The sequence below is a fragment of the Fukomys damarensis genome, unplaced genomic scaffold, assembly GCF_012274545.1.
Source record: "Fukomys damarensis isolate Sample0158 unplaced genomic scaffold, DMR_v1.0_HiC HiC_scaffold_39, whole genome shotgun sequence".
NCBI lineage: Eukaryota > Metazoa > Chordata > Mammalia > Rodentia > Bathyergidae > Fukomys > Fukomys damarensis.
The window spans coordinates 110,617,226-110,636,578 of record NW_022900951.1 but is presented as its reverse complement, the minus strand read 5'-3'; the positions used below and the strand labels follow the sequence as shown (position 1 = coordinate 110,636,578).

The 19,353-nt window shown below is 39.4% G+C and overlaps 1 protein-coding gene across 2 annotated transcripts in view; it reads left to right on the top strand.

The window, feature by feature from the left end:
• The window catches only part of Plac1 (placenta enriched 1), a 159,859-nt gene that overhangs the window by 121,746 nt on the left and 18,760 nt on the right, over window positions 1-19,353 (top strand). Inside the window, exon 1 of one of the 2 annotated variants that reach the window (XM_010614287.1) lies at window positions 5,198-5,304. The exons of the other annotated variant lie outside the window; for it this stretch is intronic. The gene's annotated coding sequence lies outside the window, so the exon portion shown is untranslated. Of the gene's footprint in view, window positions 1-5,197; window positions 5,305-19,353 lie in introns of those variants that run through there. 2 annotated transcript variants of the gene reach the window in all.

Here is a 19,353-nt window from a genome sequence, read left to right as displayed (position 1 = left end):
CCGAACATATCTAAAAGTGAGGTACCATTACTCTCACCCATTTTCCAGATGAGGAAAGTGTTTAGGGGCTTGCCTAAGGGAAGGCAGCTACTAAATGGAGAGCTAGACTTCCATCCTATTAATGACATGGGAAAACTTCACTGGGAGAACTACTCTGATGTGTGTGTGTGTGTGTGTGTGTGTGTGTGTGTGTGTGTGGTGCTAGGAATTGAACTCACTACCTTGTAAATGCAAGACAAGCACTTGCCCACTGAGCTATATCCCCAACCATTTTTTATTATTATTTTGGGACAGGGTCTTGCTGAATTGATATGCTTGACCTCAGGCTTGCAATCCTTCTATCTCAATCTCCTGAGTAGCTGGAATTTCAGCATGCACTACCATGCTCAGCTGGATTGCTCTTCTCTAAATTTAATTTGATCATTTTTGCTGTGCAAGGGATGAAATCCAGGGCCTCATATATGCCAGGAAAGCACCCTGCCACTGAGCTATATCCCTTACCTTTCTAGAATTGTCTCCCTATAAATTTAAAGCAGATTCACTCAGGCCAGGGATTTAGTTCAGTGGCACTGTGCTTGCCTCACAAGTGCAAGGTCCTGAGTTCAATCCCTGATACCGGGAGAAAGAAAAGGAAGGGAAGAAGGGAGGGAGGGAGAGAGAGGGAGAAGGAGGGAGAGAAAAGGAGAGAGAGAGAGAGAGAGGAGAAAGCAAGCAGATACTCTCTAATGGAATTTAAATGTGGTCAAAGAAGCAAAAATGTCTTATTGAGATGGAAACTATACAAAATTATTTAGCCAAGAGGCAGGCCAGTATGTTTGAAGCCACTGTGTCTCTGCTGGAGAACAAGGCCTTTGAGATGATGGCATGGAGTATGACAGCATGTCCCTTGAACTGGGCCTGAGACCCTGAACAGAAGAGGGCCCAGGCCAGATTCTAACAGGCCTAGGAATCGGCATGTATGCCTGCGGTTCCAAGTGTGACCTAGAGCTGGACAGAGGGGATACCCAGCTCCTTGCACTACACCTATACCTGTCTTGTGACTGGCATATTTTTCACGATATTTATGAGAAAGTTTTTATTTCTGCATTTTTACTGTATATCTAAGTAAGGTACTGAGCTCTCATTAATTCTGATGCAAAATTACAACTCCCTCATATCTCTTGGGTTTTCTAGGTATGGAAGTGTATCCTGCACATCTATCTACTTATATCATCTCTATTTTATAAAGAGACTGGGGTGCTGAGGATTTAGCTCAGTGGTTCTGCTGCCTGCCTCACAAGCGCAAGGACCCGAGTTCGATCTCCGGTACCAAAAAAAAATTTTTTTAAAGAGACTGGGGTTTAGAGAGGTTAAGCTACATCCTCTTGATCACACAGCTAATAAGTAACAGTGCACAGAGTCAAAAGCAGGCCTAACTTTAGATCCTGAGCTTTAAATTACTGTATACTATCACATTTATTTATATATTACACTTTTAAGTGGGACATTGTATACATTTTTGTAATCTTTCACTTAACTTTCATATATGCCTAAATATTATTCAAGAATATGATTTTGATTGTTGTGCACAATACCTTTATCATAAAAGTATAATAGCTAACGTTTATAGAATATTCAAGGTGTGTCAGACATTTTTAAATGGATTATTTCATAGAAAGTATGGTTATGTGAGGCCCAGATTACTGGTTGTTACAGGTGTGCCAGTTGAAAAACCCCAGCCAGCCTGCCACCCTCCTACCTACTGGCCCTCAGCCTGCCACTCCCAAAGAGCTTTGGAGCTATGGGATCTGCATGGATTGCTGTGTAATCCAATGATTTAAAAAAAAATGCCTCTGTCTTATTTGTGTGAATATAAACAAGTGTCTGGACTGAGCAGAGGGCATGGTAAGGATGACAAAAATGACCCTTAATGTCAGCAAAGGTTTCTTGGAGGAATTAATGCTACAATAAAAATAAAGGACCAAGAGGGGCTGGAGATTTAGCTCAGTGGTTCCGGTGCCTGCTTTGCAAGCACAAGGACCTGAGTTCAATCTCCAATACAAATAAATAAATAAATAAACGACCAAGAAAAAATGTTCTTGTAGCTTCCTGGAAGCTTTGAGATGATAGTAAAAACCCTAGCAAAACCATGGCAGAGAATAGAATTTGAGATGCAGGAGCCAAAGGTGAATGGACACCATTGATGGGTTGAGAGGGGCAAAATATAGTGAAAACACAAATGAGAACGTGATCCCTTCCATTAATGTACAATGTCTACTTAATGCATATCGGCTGCTCTGGATTGAATTGTGTTCCCCAACATTTCCATAGTGAAGCTCTAACCACCAGCACGATGGTATTTGAAGATGGAGTGTTTGAGGGGTTAACGAAGGTTGGATGCAGTTGTGAGGGCAGGGCCTCCACGATGGGATTAGTGCCCTTATGAGAAGAGAGCAGAGCTCACTCTCTAGACCACTTACACACATGCATACCAAGGAAAGGCCTTGTGAGACAGGAAGAGTAATGTCAAGAGGGACTGAATTGGTGGGCACCTTGACCTTGGACTTTTCAGCCTCTGGCACTGAGAAATAAAGGTCTGTTGTTTCTTTTCTTTTCTTTTTGTAATGGCAGACTAAGCAGACTAAGACACTAACTGTTCACTTCAACTGACTACCTACATTTTTAAAATGTTAGAGATAATACTTCATACTTTTGAAATTACTCTCAGAATAGCATTAGAAAATGAGTTTTTAGGGATAAGGGTGTTGGCTTGGAGGCACAGCACTTGCCTACCATGCACAAGGCATGTAGTTTATAATCTCATGGGAAAGGCAGGCATTACACAGATAACCTTATAGTAATGATATCATTCCAGTTGTTACATGATACTGGTGAAGAAGTGCAAGGGGCTAGGAATGGGTATGACAGCAGAGCATGACCTGGGAAAGGGATGTGAGCTGGCTTCCCTGAGGTGGATGGGTCCTAACTCCTCCTTCTGTAGGAGTTACTGAGGCAAGATAAGTGTGTTCCAGCAGGCATGACAGGAGCTAATGATGACATCAGCAGCAGAAACAGTGGCACCACATTTTTATTGTTGTAAAATATGAGCAACAAACATTACTGTCCCAACAACTTTAAATTATATAATTCGGTGGCATAAAGTACGTTCACAGTGGTGTGCAGTCATCACCACTTTCTACTTCCAGAACACTCACTATTCCAAAAGGAAATCCTGTACCCATTCCCATTAGGTAGTCACTTCCTGTTTTCCACTCTCTTTAGCCTTACATAACCATTGATCTATTTTTGAACTGTGGATGTGCATATTCTAGATATTTCACATAATTTTGATACAATATTTTGCCCTTTTGTGTCTGACTTCTTTAAAGAAGGTTGTATCAGAGGTTCTTTTTGGCTGTATAATACTCCACAAATATACCACATCTTGCTTATTCATTCATCAGTTGATGGGCATCTGGATTGTTTCCACCTTTTTGCCAGTGTAAACAATACTGCTATGAACATTCATGGATACATTTTTACTTGGACATCTATTTTTAATTCTCCTGGGTATATAATTAAGAATAGAGTTGCGGAGTCCTATTATGACTCCATGCTTCACTTATTGAGAAACTAGAAAATGACATCACTTGACTGTTGAAAAGAAAAGCTCAACAACCAAAATACAATGAGTATACAGTATATATAGTTGTAGCCTAAAGCGATACACAGTTACAGTGTCCGCTTCCATGGCTGGGTACAGCTTAGCTGTGCCTCTGCTTAGGGTGTCATGGGGCTGCAGTCCAAGTGTTGCATTGTCATCTGGAGCTTGCAGTCCTCACCCAACCTTGTTCAGGTTGTTGGAGGAACTGATGTTTCTCACCACTATAGTACTGAGGTGCTCAGCTTGCAGAGGCTGTCCCTCTCTACAACCTTGCTGTCTGCTTACTCAAGACCAGCCAGAAATACTCTGTCTCCTCAGGACAGGCCCAGTCTTGCTTTTAATGGTTTCACATTTGATTAAGTCAGGACCAGCCAGCATCACCTTCCTTTTGATAAACACAACATCAACTGATATGCAACCTTAATTACATCTTGAAGCTCTGTTTTAATACGTTATGATAAGCAGTTTGGCAAGGTTAGTGACAAAATGAATCCTATTTTCAAGGAAGAGAATCAGTATGAGTCTTTCAGGGCATAGCCATCATTATAGTTAGAAAAAACACAAATGCTGTTTTCTATTGGCGAATTCAGGAATAAACATGAACCTCCTCAAGTCTGAGGCTGATCTCTTTTTCATAGCCCCCACTCACCACTAAGACCCTCATCCAACTATGAATGCCTTGAGGACAAGTGCTTGTGTATGTTATCTCTGTCATCCCAGTGCCTGGTGCGGTCAGCTTTTGTTGGTAGAAAGAAGTCAGGAATGCCACCTAGACCCCTTGGAGAGATGGTCTTGGGTACAGTCATTGTTTGCCATGCCCCTGCAGTATATTGAGTGAGCTACCTCTCCCCTCACAGCACCTCCTCTGAGTCATCCGTCTCTTTAGGTGGCACCACCGTGGTCACTCAGTGACAAGCAAGCCAGTGCACAGTGCTTCTCACGTAAACAATTGGCAAATCAAAGGAACCAATGTGTACTGACCCAGATGTCCTGATTCTTGTTCTGAACAAAATAATTACCTTTATTTTGAGCAAATCTGTAATCTCCAGTTATTTGCCTCCCCCATTGTAAAGTGGGAAAACTAGTACTGGTTTCTGGTCACCTCATAGCGTTGCTAAGGAGAGTCAAAGCTAGATGTATGGACATCCCTGGGCTTGAGGAGTTCTCACCAAGTGGGCAGTGACTGGGCATGATCTCCTTTGGAGCCTGTCACTGCTGTTGACACTGAGAATACCAGAGTGGGAACAAATGCTGTCTTTGTCACAGGCGTAACTACAGGGGCCTCTCTTTTCCTATGCTGGCAGCTGAGGCTAAGTATTTGAGATCCCTAAGCCACCTGTTTTGAAGTAAAGGACAGCCAGTAGGTAAGGCAGCCTCCAGAACTGGGAAGAAGGCCAGGCTTGAGTGGAAGTTCTGATAGAGAGCAAGCACAGAAGTTGGCAAGAAAGTGTTTTCTGGGAACGTTTGAAAACATACAGTCTTTCTGCTAAAGTAGACAAAGCACCAATAGGAAGCCTGCCTGAAAATTCCTGCTCTAATGCATTATCAGCTAAGGAAGATTCTAGAACTAGAAGGACACTGTGAGCACTTTACCAAGGAGGCTTCCCTTGAAGTCCAGACAAATAACCACAGCGTTTGAAGCTAGCTGGGAACTTATAAAGGTCAGTATTGTTTCCACTGAGGAAGAATGGTAGGTTGGCATAATGGTGTCCTTATTTTGTAAGCTTCAGGCGTGTGTGAAGGAGTAAGTGAGCCTGTAGGCTCTAGGAGGTGAGGTGTGCTTGGCACATGCTTTCAGCTTGCCCACCGGGAAGATGGTGTGGTCAAAGTCAGCAGTCTGTTGCAAATCTCTTCCTAGGATTGCAAAACCATACCAAGATACCTTTTAAATTTAACAATGGCTGATAAGTTTTTAAAAGAGCATATCTGCTGTCCTACGTGATGGGTTTTATCAAAATATGGCTTGAACTTAGAGCTCATGGAGATAAAGGACTGATGAGAAATGGTAAGGCCATTATTTTTCATCGGAATGAGAATGATATTTTTGGGTGAAGTGATTCGTGTCACAAGAAGAAGTCAGTAAGCTAGTAGTACCTGCCAAAGGCAGCTTATTGGACAAGTATTAGGAAATGAAGCCCCCAGATAGATTGGACTTTAGCGTAGCCTTGGCCAATTTCAGGATGCCAATGGCATTGAATCATACATGCTTCTATCAGGGACCACATCCAAAATTTGGAGTTATCTCCTAGGCCAATGAAGCCATGCTGGCATTTGAATTACAACCCTGGCATCATCCCAGGGCATTTTTGTCCTGGTGCTGGGAAACAATTCCATTAGGGCCTTGCAGAAGCTGCATGGTTCAGTGACGCAGCCATGAAAAGGCGCGAGCCCCAGACCTGACTCTGTCGGCAATTAATTTTCATTCCAAGTAAATCTTTTAACTAATCTGTGTCTTAATTCTTCCGCTGTTAAAAAGAAGCTGTCTAATTTGATGATTTATTTCCTTCCAGCTTTAAAAAATAAAAAAGTTAGTTTCTTAGCATTCAACAAAGAATCATTGTTGTGGGGCCGGGGATTTAGCTCAGCGGTTCAGTGACCTGCCTTGCAAGGGCAAGGACCTGAGTTCAATCCCTGGTACAAAAAAAAAATCACTGTGGAAATGCAAATAATGTAATTTTGCAATTTTCTTTAGGTATGAAAGAGATCTTAAAGATCACCTACACTAAGCCCTTCATCATACAAGTGTAGAAACCAAGGCTCAGTAAGGAGAAGGGATTTGCTCAACTACTACATTAAAATATCAAATAATATAAAAGAGATTGCATTAAGCAACAGTTCTCTACCCACCTTTCTGCACTCCCTGTCTCACTGCACAAAGGGACTTCACAGATTTTGTTTTCAATTCATCGGATGGTTACTTTTGTATCTCTAAATAATGTTTGTGCTCCTGTTTCTTGATTTATCCATTTTGGATCTTATCTATCAACTTTTTACTGTAAAACTAAAGATTTAGCTTACTTAACATTACTCACAAATTCCCCCCTTTCCTCTGCCTCCCCATGTTTGACAATATTATTTTTAGGAGATTTTTGTTCACTCATTAAAAGAACACAGAGTAAAATGTACTTTTTACTTGTACAGCCTATAAGTGCAGACAAATTATAAACTCTTGTGACTACGATCACAATCACTATGCAGAGCAGTTCCAGAGTAATCACTCCTCTCTCCCTTACGCTCACATGGACAGCCACTGATTGGTATATGTTCCTACAATCTCACCTTTTTCCAAAATATTATAGAAATGGTATCATATAGTATTCAACCGTTGGAAATTGTGTTTCTTTCACTCAGTATGAGCATTTTGAGATTCATGTATCAGTAGTTCATTCTTTGGTATTACTGAGTAGTATTCCATTGCATGGATGTGTACCATACTTTATCCATTCACTACTTGAATGAAGCACCTTTGGGCTGTTTCCAGTCCGAAAGTATTTTCGTGATTTCATTGGTTATGTTATAACTTGAAATCATATAATGAAACCTCTGTTTCTTACGCCTTCATCCACTATATATTAAATAGGTCTTCCTTTTCAGCATAATAAATTCTTTTCACTGATTTCAAAACATAACACTAGCTTTTCTGTCACAGTTGTAGATGGATTTGTGGGTGAAACTTCTCATGCAAGTGAGAAGGTCTGTTTAAGTACCATCCAGCAGTTCTATTTAGGGCTACAGCCATTATAATTCCTCCCGTAGGACAGTGAGACTTCTCTAGTAGCAGGAATACTTGTTGCTGGGCAGATACACATGTCGTTTCTGTTCTGACCGTTGCTAACTCAGGCAGTAATTTTTGAGAAAAAGACATTTCTTCATGTGGATTTCAGCTTTTGTCTGTCATGCGTTTTCTGTTCCAGCTGCCTGCACTAGTGAACACAAAGCCACATTTCAAAGGAGACTGACAAATTATCCCCAGCTGCCAGAAGGAGTTTGGCATTCTGTGTATTCTGTGTCCCTCTTCTCTGATAACCAACAGGTTAATTTTCTAAAAGAAACTGACAAAAGCAGAAATTGTCCTTTCACCAACTGGGATGTTGTTTTTTTTCTTTCTTTTGAAAGATGTGCATTTCTAATATTTCTCTCTACTCCTAATCCAGTTTACACCAGGAAATATAGTGTGAATAATTATAACTGACTCTGCTTTTTTGCAAGATTCATACACATGGATTCTTTTTTAAAGAGGGCTTACAAAAATCTAAATTGTTTTTTGAATTGGCAAGCATGATGTCTTCCTTCACTGAGTAGCCATTTAACGGCTGAATGCTGTCAACTCTGGCCATGGAAATTTATGAGTTGTTATATCCCACTCACATTTGTTACCATCTTTGCATAAGATCTTTATCTGTCAAGCACCTGGTGTAACTGGAGTAAGACCATACCTAGCACAGTACCCTACATGTCATAGGTGCTCAGGAAATGTCATTTGAGTTAAAACGGTACAGAATAGTATCATGTATATGTGCTATATGTGATGGGGAACTATTCTGTGTTGATACTGTGAGTCAGACTTTCTCAAATACTAATCGGAAGGCAAATTGTTACCACTCTCCCATAAGGCAACTTGGCAAAACGCACCAAAGCCTCAACAGTGCTCTTATACTTTCACTCAGTGATTCTCTTTCAAAGGAATTTATCTAATTTTTTTTTTCCTGTTTCCGGATATCGATCTCAGGACCTTGCACTTGCCAGGCAGGCACAGCACCACTGAGCTAAATCCCGGGCCCCTGAATTTATCACTTTTTAATGCTTAACAAGATGGAAATGCTAATAATTATAATTTAATCATTATACATCGTATACATGTACCAAATTATCACACTGTACCCCATAAATATACTATCTTTAATTAAAAATTTAAAATACTAATAAATTCTCAAAAAAAGTAAATTCACTGTAATATAATTTAAAATAGAGAAAAAATAGAAAATCTTCAGTTGTCCATATAAATGCTTTACAGTAGCATTTATGCTACGAAGTGCTACATCATTATTTAAAATCTTATTGAGAAGAACATTTAATGGCATAAGGAAATAACAGCATAAACTATATGAAGGAAGAGAGGATATACAAATGAACATTCAGTATGATCCTGTGGGGGGTTGGGGGGTGTGCATGTGCATGCACAGAAGAGAGGAAGAAGAAAATGGAGATACTAACAATAGTTATCTCTACATTGTGAGCTGACAAGTGACTTTCAATTTCTTATTTTTGTAATGAGCTTATCCTGCTTTAAGGTCCAAAAAAGTCTTTTTAATTTGAAAGAAATAACTACTATTTAGAATAACGGAGTGCACTCATTTATAAAATCCTACTAACAAGAAGTAGAATCCTTTTCCAAAGCAAAGTAAAAAAAAAATTCTTCAGATGCCATGTGGACAGTCACAGCAGTGTTCAGTTTCTGGAAGACAAAATAAAGCCCGAAAGTCTTTTCAGCTTTAAGGATTCTGAGCCCCCATTTGATATTGAAAAGCAAACATGTTTATTCTTTTCTCTGTGTCCAGTTAATTTTCATCCTTCCTTCTCTATCCCCTATCCTTTTTTAAACTGTCCAGATCTGTGGAACAAATGTTGAGCAAACTGGAAATAAATAAAAGTCAATGGCTTTGAGATACCACAAAGCCCTCCCTTCCTGTGTACTAATGGCTACCCGCCCATAATACTCCCCAGAGTGGAGCAGAGCCTGAAAATTGCAAAGGGTGAAAAGAGGGGGAAAAAAAACTTAGGAAGTCTGGAAAGACTGAGATACACTATGTACAACTCTCCCTCCTCTACCTTTTTAGCTTTACATAATATAAACTGGTAGGCTCTGCTGGAAAAAAGAAAACTACTAAGTAAAAAGCCAGCCACCAAAGTAGATTCATTAAGAACCCTTCCTATTTCAAAGAAATTGCAAGCTTTTAGACCTTTAGACCTGGAAGGAAAATATTCCAACAAGTATAAGGATCCTTCCAAATACCTGCTATTATGCTGATTCAAATGTTAGTTTAAAAAAATAACTATGTGCCAATGCACACAATTTTACAGATGATGAAACTACAGCCTAGTGAGAAGTTGTGTACTCTTTAAATCACAAGGTTTGTTGGCTAAAAAGTTAGGAATAGGTCTTAGATGGTCTGGAAACTGTCAGGTAAAAAGATGGATTTTTCCAGTATAATCTGTCCCTCAGCTCTGGACAGCCTAAATACTTACTGTGTACTCGTGTTTGGATGTTTTGCTTTCACCCAGGGTCTAAACCTGAGTCTGTTTGCTTTTTATTCTCTCTACCTTCTCCCCATAGTCTATGATCCTGTCAATTTTCCTTCAAAAAATACTTCAAGGTCTTACCCTACTGGCAAGACAACATAACACCAAAAAAAAAAAATTTCCCCTGTACTGGGGATTGAACCCAGACCCTACATCCTCAGTCTTTTTTTTCTTTTAATATATTTTATTTTTATTGGTACATGTTTACAGTAGCTAATGATTCCAGTCCTCATAGGGAGTTTATACATGTGTATAACACATCTAAATTCTTTTCATCCTCTTCTCCCCTCACTCCCCTCCATCTCTTGCTCACTTTCCTTTATGCAAAAGATCTATCCTCTAATTCCTCTTATCTTTTATTTTGCCTTTTATTTATATTTTGGGTTTCTCATATAAGAGAAACCATGTGATATTTAAGCTTGTGTATGGTTTATTTCACTTAGAATTATGGTCTCGAGGTACATCAAATTTTGTACAAATGACTCAAGTTTATCCTTTTTATGGCAGAGTAGTACTCCATTGCTTATAAATGCCACATTTTCTTTATCCATTCATCTACTGATGGATGTATAGGATGCTTCCAAGACTTAGCTATTATAAGTTGTGCTGCTATGGTTATGAGTATGCATGTATAATATCTTTAACCCTTTGGGGAAGATACATAGAAGGGGTATATCTGAGTCAAATAGAATTTTTAGCTTGAGTTGTTTGAGGGTTCCCCATAGTGAATCCCATAGTGGTTTTACTAGTTTACAATCCCATCAACAATGTAGGATTCCTTTTCCCCAAACCTCTCCAACATTTATTATTATTTGATTTCTTGGTGTCAATTTGTTCTGAGTAAGATGGAATCTCAGCATGGTTTTCATTTGCATTTCTCCAATGGCCAGAGAAATGAACATTTTTTCATGTATCTACTCATTTCAGTTGCCCGTTTTTGGATTTTGTCTTTTACTTTGTGGGATCTAATATTTTGAGTTCTTTATATATTTTAAATATTATTCTTCTGAGGAGTTGTGAGCCTGTTCTGTGGGTTGTCACTTCACTTTGTTGGTTGTTTCCTTTGCTATGCAGAAACTCTTTAGTTTCATATGATCCCATTTGTTGATTTTTTTGTATTATATCTTGTGCAATTGGAGTTCTGTTCAGAAAATCTTTGGTTATGCCTATGTCCTGAAGAGTTTAATGTAATTTATCTTCTTTAAGATTTAGATCCTTGATCCATTTTGATATTAATTTAGTACATAGTGAGAGATATGGGTCTAGACTCAATCTTTTGCATGTGGATAGTCAAGTTTTCCCAGAACCATTTTGTTAAAGAGGCTATCTTTCTTCCAGTGTATGTTTTTGGGCCCTTTGTTCAAGAGTTAAATAGCGGAATTTGCCTGGAGTTGTTTCTGCACCCTCTATTCAGTTCCATTGTCCCACATGTCAGTTTTTGCAAGTGCCATGCTGTTTTTAGTCACTGTAGCTTTTTAATATAACTTGAAATCCTGGATTGCAGTGCCCTTTACTTTGTTCTTCCCAAAACTGCTTTTGCTACTCTGGGTCTCTTCTGGTTCCATGTGAATTTTGGGATTGTTTTCTCTAGTTCTATAAGGAATGCTGTTAGTATTTTTATTGTGATTGCATTAAATCCATATCAGTTTTGGAAGTATGGACATTTTAACAATGTTGTTTCTCCCTATCCAGGAACAGCAGGCATCTTTCTATTTTCTGATGTCTTTTTTACCATGTTCCAACTGGCTCAAACACTGATGGTACATGAATGATTTTCTCATCAGGTAGCTTGTATCACTGGTGGTTCAAAAGGGTATAATTTCTTTTATTGGTCATTTTTCTGGTAAAATTAATAAAAAGCTTCCCATTGGGACTGTCATGCATGTACCACTGGTGGTTCAAGTCACTTGGCAACGAGACATATGAATTACAGCCCCATGGTGAACATGTTCATTTCTTTTTTCAGGATACTGTAGTTTTCATGGTCGAAGTCTTTCACTCCCTTGGTTAAGCTAAGTTCAAAGTGAAACGGACCAATTCCTTAGAAAAAACAAACTCTACATCTGACCCAGTATAAATTTAGTTAGTAGCTCTATATATGCTAAGGAAATTAAATTTGTAATTTTAAGACTCTCCAAACATAAATCACTAGAGAATTCTACCAAACTTTTAAAGAAAAAATAATGGCACAAGTTCTTCCATAAAATAAAAGCACAGAGAATATTTCCCAATACATTTTATGAGGCTAAAATTACTCTGATACCAAAACTAGAAAAATACAGTACTTGAAAGCTGCAGACCAATATCATTTATAAATATAGATGCAAAATTCAGAATGAAATATTAACAAATAGAACTCAGCAATATAAAGGAATTACATCCCGTGACAAGTGACATTAATTCTAAGTCTGTAAGTCTGGTTCAGTATTAAAAATAACAATCAATGTAAACCACTGTATTAACAGGCTAACAAAGAAAAATCACATGATCATATTATTTGATGCATAAAAAGCATTTGACAAAATTCAACATCCACTCATGATAAAATCTTTCAGCAGACAGCTAATAAAGAGGATCATTTGACAGCGGAGAGCTACCAAAAAACCTCCAGCTAATATTATATTTAATGGTGGAAATATGAATGCTTTCACCCTGTGCTCAGGAAGAAGGAAAGAATGTCTGTTTTCACTGCTTTTTTATTCATCATGGTGATGGAAGTTGTAGCCAGTACACAAATGACAGAAAAAAAATAAGAGATATACAGATTAAAAAGAAAGAAACAAAACTTTCCCTATTTTAAGTTAATGTGTTGCTCTATATAGAGAAACCTAAGGAAACTACTTTTAAAGCTCCCAGAACTAGTAAGTTCAGCAAGATCACAGTATACAAGATAAACATTTACACATCAAATGCATTTCTCTATATTTGCAATGAATACATAGATACCAAAGTTAAAAATATATCATTTATTATTGCTCAAGAAAATACCCTACATATAAATCTATTAAAACACACATAATATTTATGTGCTGAAAACTATAAAATGCTGATGGATGAAATGAAACAATGAATGGTTATGCATATCATGTTCATGAATTTGAAGACTCGATGTAGTAAAAATGTCAGTTCTTTTCAAACTAATATACAGATTTGACATAATTCCTATCAACATTCAAAATCTAGGCAAGATTTTTGTAGTTTTACATTTTACTTTTACTGTTCAGATCTGTTTTTTCAGTACTGGAGATTGAACCCTGAGCTACGTTCCTGGCCATTTATTTATCTATTTGTTTAGAGACAGATTTTTGCTAAGTTGCCTAGGGAGTATTCAAACTTGCAATTCTCTTGACTCATATCCTCCAAAAAGAATTTAAGTGAAGACTTTATCAGTAATCCCTAGGAAGAATCAACCTTAGTGCCTCTGTGATTGCTGTTCCCTCAGTCACAACTTCTCTGGGTTTTCCATAGCTACTTCTTTCCCATCAGTTCTTGAGGACAACGGCTTAGTTTTTATTGCTTTTGTTTCTGTGCTTCTACCACCTAGGAAAAACACCTTGCAGATTATCTGAGTTCAATGTATAGAAGAAGAATAGTCAACTATGGGAAGGGTAAGGTCCTGGACAATAGCAAGAGACTAGGTGCCTTCACCAACAGAAGTGTGTTTTCACTCCATTCTGAAGGCTACAAATCCAAGGTCAAGGTCACCATGGTTGGTTCCTATTCAGGGTTCTCTTCCTGGATTGTAGATGGCAGCCTTCTTGCTGTGTCCTCACTTGATAGGAGAGGAGAAGGAGAAGCATTTTTAATTTGAGACAGGGTCTCACTAGGTTGCCCAAGCTGGGCTGCAACTTTCAAACCTCCTGCCTCAGCATCCCAGAGTTCTGGGATTACAGGCATGAGCCCCAATGGCTGGCTAGTTTTATCCAAAATTTACACATAAAGTCAAAGGAATTAGAAGAGCTAAAACAATTTTGAAAATGCAGAATATCTACACCTACAGTAATCAAGACTGTATGCTACTGGCAGACAGGTAGACATATGGATTAATAGAACAGCTGGATCCCATAGTATACTCACATAATTATGGCCAACTGATTTTTTTAAAGGTACCAGTGCAACTCAAGGAGAGAAAAATAGCTCCTTAACTAAATGGTAATGGCAAAATTACCCATCCATGGGCTGAAAGGTTTCTTGCAGTTCCCAAGGTTCTTCAGAGAAATAGGATCAGGTGTGTGTGTGTGTGTGTGTGTGTGTGTATGTGTATGTGTGTGTGTGTGTGTTGAAAGAGGGAAGAGGAGGAATAGAGGGATGGAAATTGAAAGACAGAAAGCAGAAAGAGAGATGGAGGGGGAGGAGGAGAAGGAAGGAAGAAGGAAGGAAAAAGAAGAAGGAAGAAGAAGAAGAAGGAAAAAGAAAAAGAGAAGGGAGATTGAGAGAGATTTAAGGAATTGGCTCAAGGGATTTTGAAAGCTGACAAGTTCAAAATTGTGGGATAGCCTGGTGGAATGTAGCCCCAGAGAGAAGAGTTAATGTTGCAGCTCAAGCTTGAAGGCACTCTGCTGGCAGAATTCATATTCCTTGGAGAATGCTGGCCTCTTTCTTGAGGCCTTCCACTGATTGGATAAGGCCCACCCACATTACAAAAGGTAATGTTTTCCACTCCAAATTTACCAATTTAAATATTAATCCCATTTTGAAATCACCTTCACAATCCATACTTGTTTCACCACATATCTCTGTACCATGGCCTAGCCAACTTCATAAATAAAATCACAAACCTTGACCTCAATTCCATACTTTGCATAAAAATTGACTGAAAATGTACAGTGGACCAAAATGTAAAAGCTATAACACTTCAAAAAATAAAAGGGGAAATGTCTTCAGGATCTAGGGCTTAGGCACAAAGCTTTTAGACTTTATACCAAAAGCATAGTTCACAAAAGGAAAAAAAATCAATACATTTGACCTGATCAAAAATGTAAAACTTTTGCTGTGTGAAAAAACCTATTCAAAGATGAAAAGAAAAGCTTCAGGATAGGAGAAAATATCTGCAAACCACACATCCAACTAGTGACTCATATTTAAAATATATGAAGAACTTTTTCTAAAAAATCAACAATGAAAAAATTGAATTAGAAAATGGGCAAAGGACATAAAGATACATTTTACCAAAGAGGAAATATGGTTGGTAAAGTCAAGAAAATGTCTGCCATCATTAAGTATGAGGGAAATGCAAATTAAGACCACAATGAAATATCACTATACACCTACAAGAGCAACTGAAATTTGAAAAACAGTCACAATATCAAATGCTGAAGAGAATGTAGAGAAACCAGATCGTTCAAACACTGCTGCTGAGATTGTGAAATGCTACAAAAACACTCTAGAAAACAGTTTGGCAGTTTCTCACAAAACTAAACATGCAATTACCATAGAACCTAGTAATCACACTCCTGGGCATTTATCCCAGAGAAATGAAAACTATGTCCACACAAAATCTTGTACATGAATGTTTATAGCAGCTTCATTTTTAACAGGAAAAAATCTGAAACAATAGGTGATTAGTCAAACAAACCGTGGTACAATAAAAAGGAATGAACAACAAATTGAACGGACCTGAAAGATATCATTCTGAGTGACAGCACTGTTTGCACAAAGACCTCCGCCCCTGGCTTCCCCACCATTCCAAACACTCTACATTCAATTCCTGAGGACTCAAAAGACAGTTTGGCAAAATGAAGCAACCCGGATGATTTCAATTTTATGGCAGGGTACGAGAAGTAGCCATCTCTAAGGCTAGGTTTCTAAAATATAATGGTTATCAGCCCACATCTACAAGCCACGCACACATTCCCAAGATAAGAGGATTTGTATGCAATGAGATTCCTGCTCCTTGACTCATGTTTAAAAATGAAAGAAAGCTCCACTGACCTGGGTTCATGAGGGAAAATGGCAGTGGCTGATAACAGCAAGGGGAAGGGACTAGCAGGGAACAGGGGAAGGTAAAGCTGCCGTGCAGGGAGAGGACTGTGTCCATCTGGGTGCCAGCTCAGTAGCCCTGGCCTTCGCCATTCCACTGATGCACACTTGCAGTTGACCCCATCTGCAGCCCCAACTCGGAGTCCTACAACTGATGTGGAAATGTCTCTTCCTTAGCAAGGCCTTGCCAGACCTTGTAAAGAATACATTCTTTATTATCATTTTATATTTTATTAGTGTATATTAGTTATCCAATAGTGGGTTTCCATTTGGTACATTTGTATACACATATAACACTTTGGTTGCTTTTACACCATCCATTGCTCCCTTTCCCTCCCCTTGCCCCAGGTCCCCCTCTTCTTCTTTAATCATCCCCTTTCTATCTTTTCTGGCATCTTTTTTTCTATTTGTTTAGATTTCATAAATGAGAGAAAACATGTGATGCTTGACTTTCTGACTCTGGCTTCTTATAACACTTGAATCTAACCTTTGATTCATATATCACAATTATGATCATATATTTTTGAGATGAACTATTTAATGTTAAATAATGATGTGAGGGTATCTATTTAAAGTCTGTCTCCCATTTGGGACTGTAAATTCTGTGACTGTCTTAGCTCCCTTTTGTGCAGTACCTAACACAAACAAGGTGTTCGGTGCATATTTGTGGGATGAATGAATCAAGCATAGTTACTCAAACTCATATTAAAGAAAATGAAACTTTGATTTGTATTTTTTTCTTACAAAATAGGGAAAACATTAACCTACCCAATTTATTACATTGGGTAATACTAAAATGATATGGGGATGCCCTAGAATAAAAAGGATTATTCAGCTACATGCGCCAACGATGATGCAGCAGTGCCTTCCTTCCCTGGAGTCTCGAGTCACATTAGGCATTCTTTGAGGTATAGAATCCTGAGCTCTGAATGGGCTGCGTATAAAACTAAGGAGGTCAACACTCATGCGTCCATCACTGGAGAGGAGGTCCTTTCCACCCACAAAGGATCCCTTAGACGGATCCAGCAAAGTTCGGGGGTTCACGGAGACATTCACTGGTAGGGTACTGGTGCCTACTAAAGCTAATTAAGGACTGGTACATATCCAAAATCATAGTTTCCATTACCTATGTTTATTTCCACTTTAAAGAGGAGTGTCACTGTAGACTTAGATATTAGGACCCAAATGCTCTTGTCCTGCTTCTGCCAGTTTCCTAGTCCCAGTCACTCATATTGGAGCCTTCCCTACCAGCCAATTAGGAAGCACAGTTTTCTCCAGGGGGAGCAGTTGTAGGCTGCACATGTTTATGAGTCAGTGCATTTCAGTCACAAGTCGAGCCTGTATATTCCTTCACATGTGAGCTTGCCTTTTCTTCTCAGTACACCATGATTCAGTCTCGGGCCTCTGCCCTCCCACCCCCCACATCTCACTCCAGTCGCTTTAGAGGGACAAGGGTCTTCCTGGCTAAGTTCCACAGTCAATCTCCAGGTTACAATGAAAACTTCTCTCCTCATAGCCACCTGACACCAGAGCTGTTGCTTAGGCCTCCCTTGTTCCCACGCACTGTGTTACTCTAATGAACTTTTCTCCCTGGGCCCCACTAAGTTAGCTTTTTCCCAAGCTGCTCTTCTACTGCTCTTGATTGAATTAATCCCTTCCAAGTTTCTCTTCATTTCCTCCAGCTTGTGTTTTCTCCACCCTTAAGCCTCTGGGCTCCCCTCCTGCTCTGCCATCATGCTCAGGTTTATCCTTTTCTTCATAGTGCTCTCGCCTCACATCTGTCTTGACCCTGCTCCCTAGCCTAGGGCTAGCCCTTTACCCACCAGCAATTTGAACCACATTGCAGAAAACACCTCTGTCTCCACTGCACACAGGGACTAACTCCAGCACACACAGAACGGAGGAGACGTTCTAGGGAGGAAAGCGTGCATGTGAACTTGTTCCTCATATCTGTCTGTATTTTGGTACTTGTGGGTGACTGTTGTCCACAATACTTTATTAAATGTTTTGTACAAAAGTAGAAGAGAGAAATTTGAAGTTTCCCAGTGCACATGTGTGCGCACATGTGTGCGCACAAATGATAAATAAGGAGATGGAAATACCAATTACTCTGATTTTAAATATGTACAATATTTAAAAATAATTAAAATTTTAAAATGTGAAGTGTAAGATATAAATATTACCGGGTTTTAAGGTAAGCATAGTTTTCAGCAAAGTAGCTAGAGCTGGGATAGTTAACCAAATCATAACTGAAGAAAATCCATTCAAGGGAAAAATGTATTCAAGTGTTACTGTATGACACTTTCCCATATGACTACTTTTTGTAAATGAACCTTTTTCAAAGTACTCCAAGAAAGAGTACAAGTAGGAGAACCTTAGAACTTGGGCCTCTAGCTTCAACTACATTTTTTTCTAGGCAGGGAGGAAAACTGTCCCAGTTTGTAAAAGTAAGAAATCTGTTGACAGTCGCTTTCTTCTGCACGAAACTTGCCCTTTCTTACATCTCAGGGTTAAAAAGGAAAAGGAAAGAGCAACGACTTTGATTTTAGCCACCCTCCCCTCCCCACCCTTCCTGCCTCCTTGAAATCTAGCAGTTCTCACAAATAACCTGAAGAGGAGTGAGGGCCATGGCAGAGGGCATCCTAAGAAGCTAGGGAATGGTGGGAGATGAGAGACAATAGGGGAACATCTCCTGGCGCAGCTCCCCTTAACTGATTTCCCGGCTGTGCCTGGGCCCTCTAATTCCTGCAATGGTTCAGGGGAGGGCTACCGGCATGACTTAGCGATAGAGCACTTGCCTAGCCTACCCTTTCCTGGAGCATCTGTGTCTAAGCAGGACCCATAGGGGAGGCCTCATGGGAGAATTTCTGGCTTCTTTGCCTGGGAGAAGCAGCCCTGGAGTCCACTTTATCTGGTCTCAAGTCTTAGTCACGTACTAGAATGTGACCTGCATGGGCAAGTCATCTACACTGTGGTCTCAGTTCCTCCCTCTACCATAGGAATCACAGCCATGCCTACTTCTGAGCCTTGTGAAGATTAAATGAGGCAAGGCTCATGAAGCCCTAAGTACAGTGCCCAATGTACTGTTAACGCTCCATAAACATCAGTGACTAGAAGACTAGCAGGAGGAGCAGGAGAGTGGTGAGATGACCTTGGATTTTCCTAAGAGAATGAGACCAGCCTGCCATATGCATCCTTTACTTGCCACTGCCTTTTTCAGCTCAATCCAAGGGTTGCTTCACCACTGCCTCTCAGCTTGAACAGCTTAGACTTTGTTCCCTGACTCACAGGTGTGCTGTACTGTGCACCTGGCTGCTCTGCTTTTTTTTTTTTTTTCCTTGAAGCCTGCACTTGCATTGAAGCACAGTGAATTTTAAAATATAGAAAATGATGAGCTTGTTCACTAAGTAAATGTGTGTTCGGATCCATTT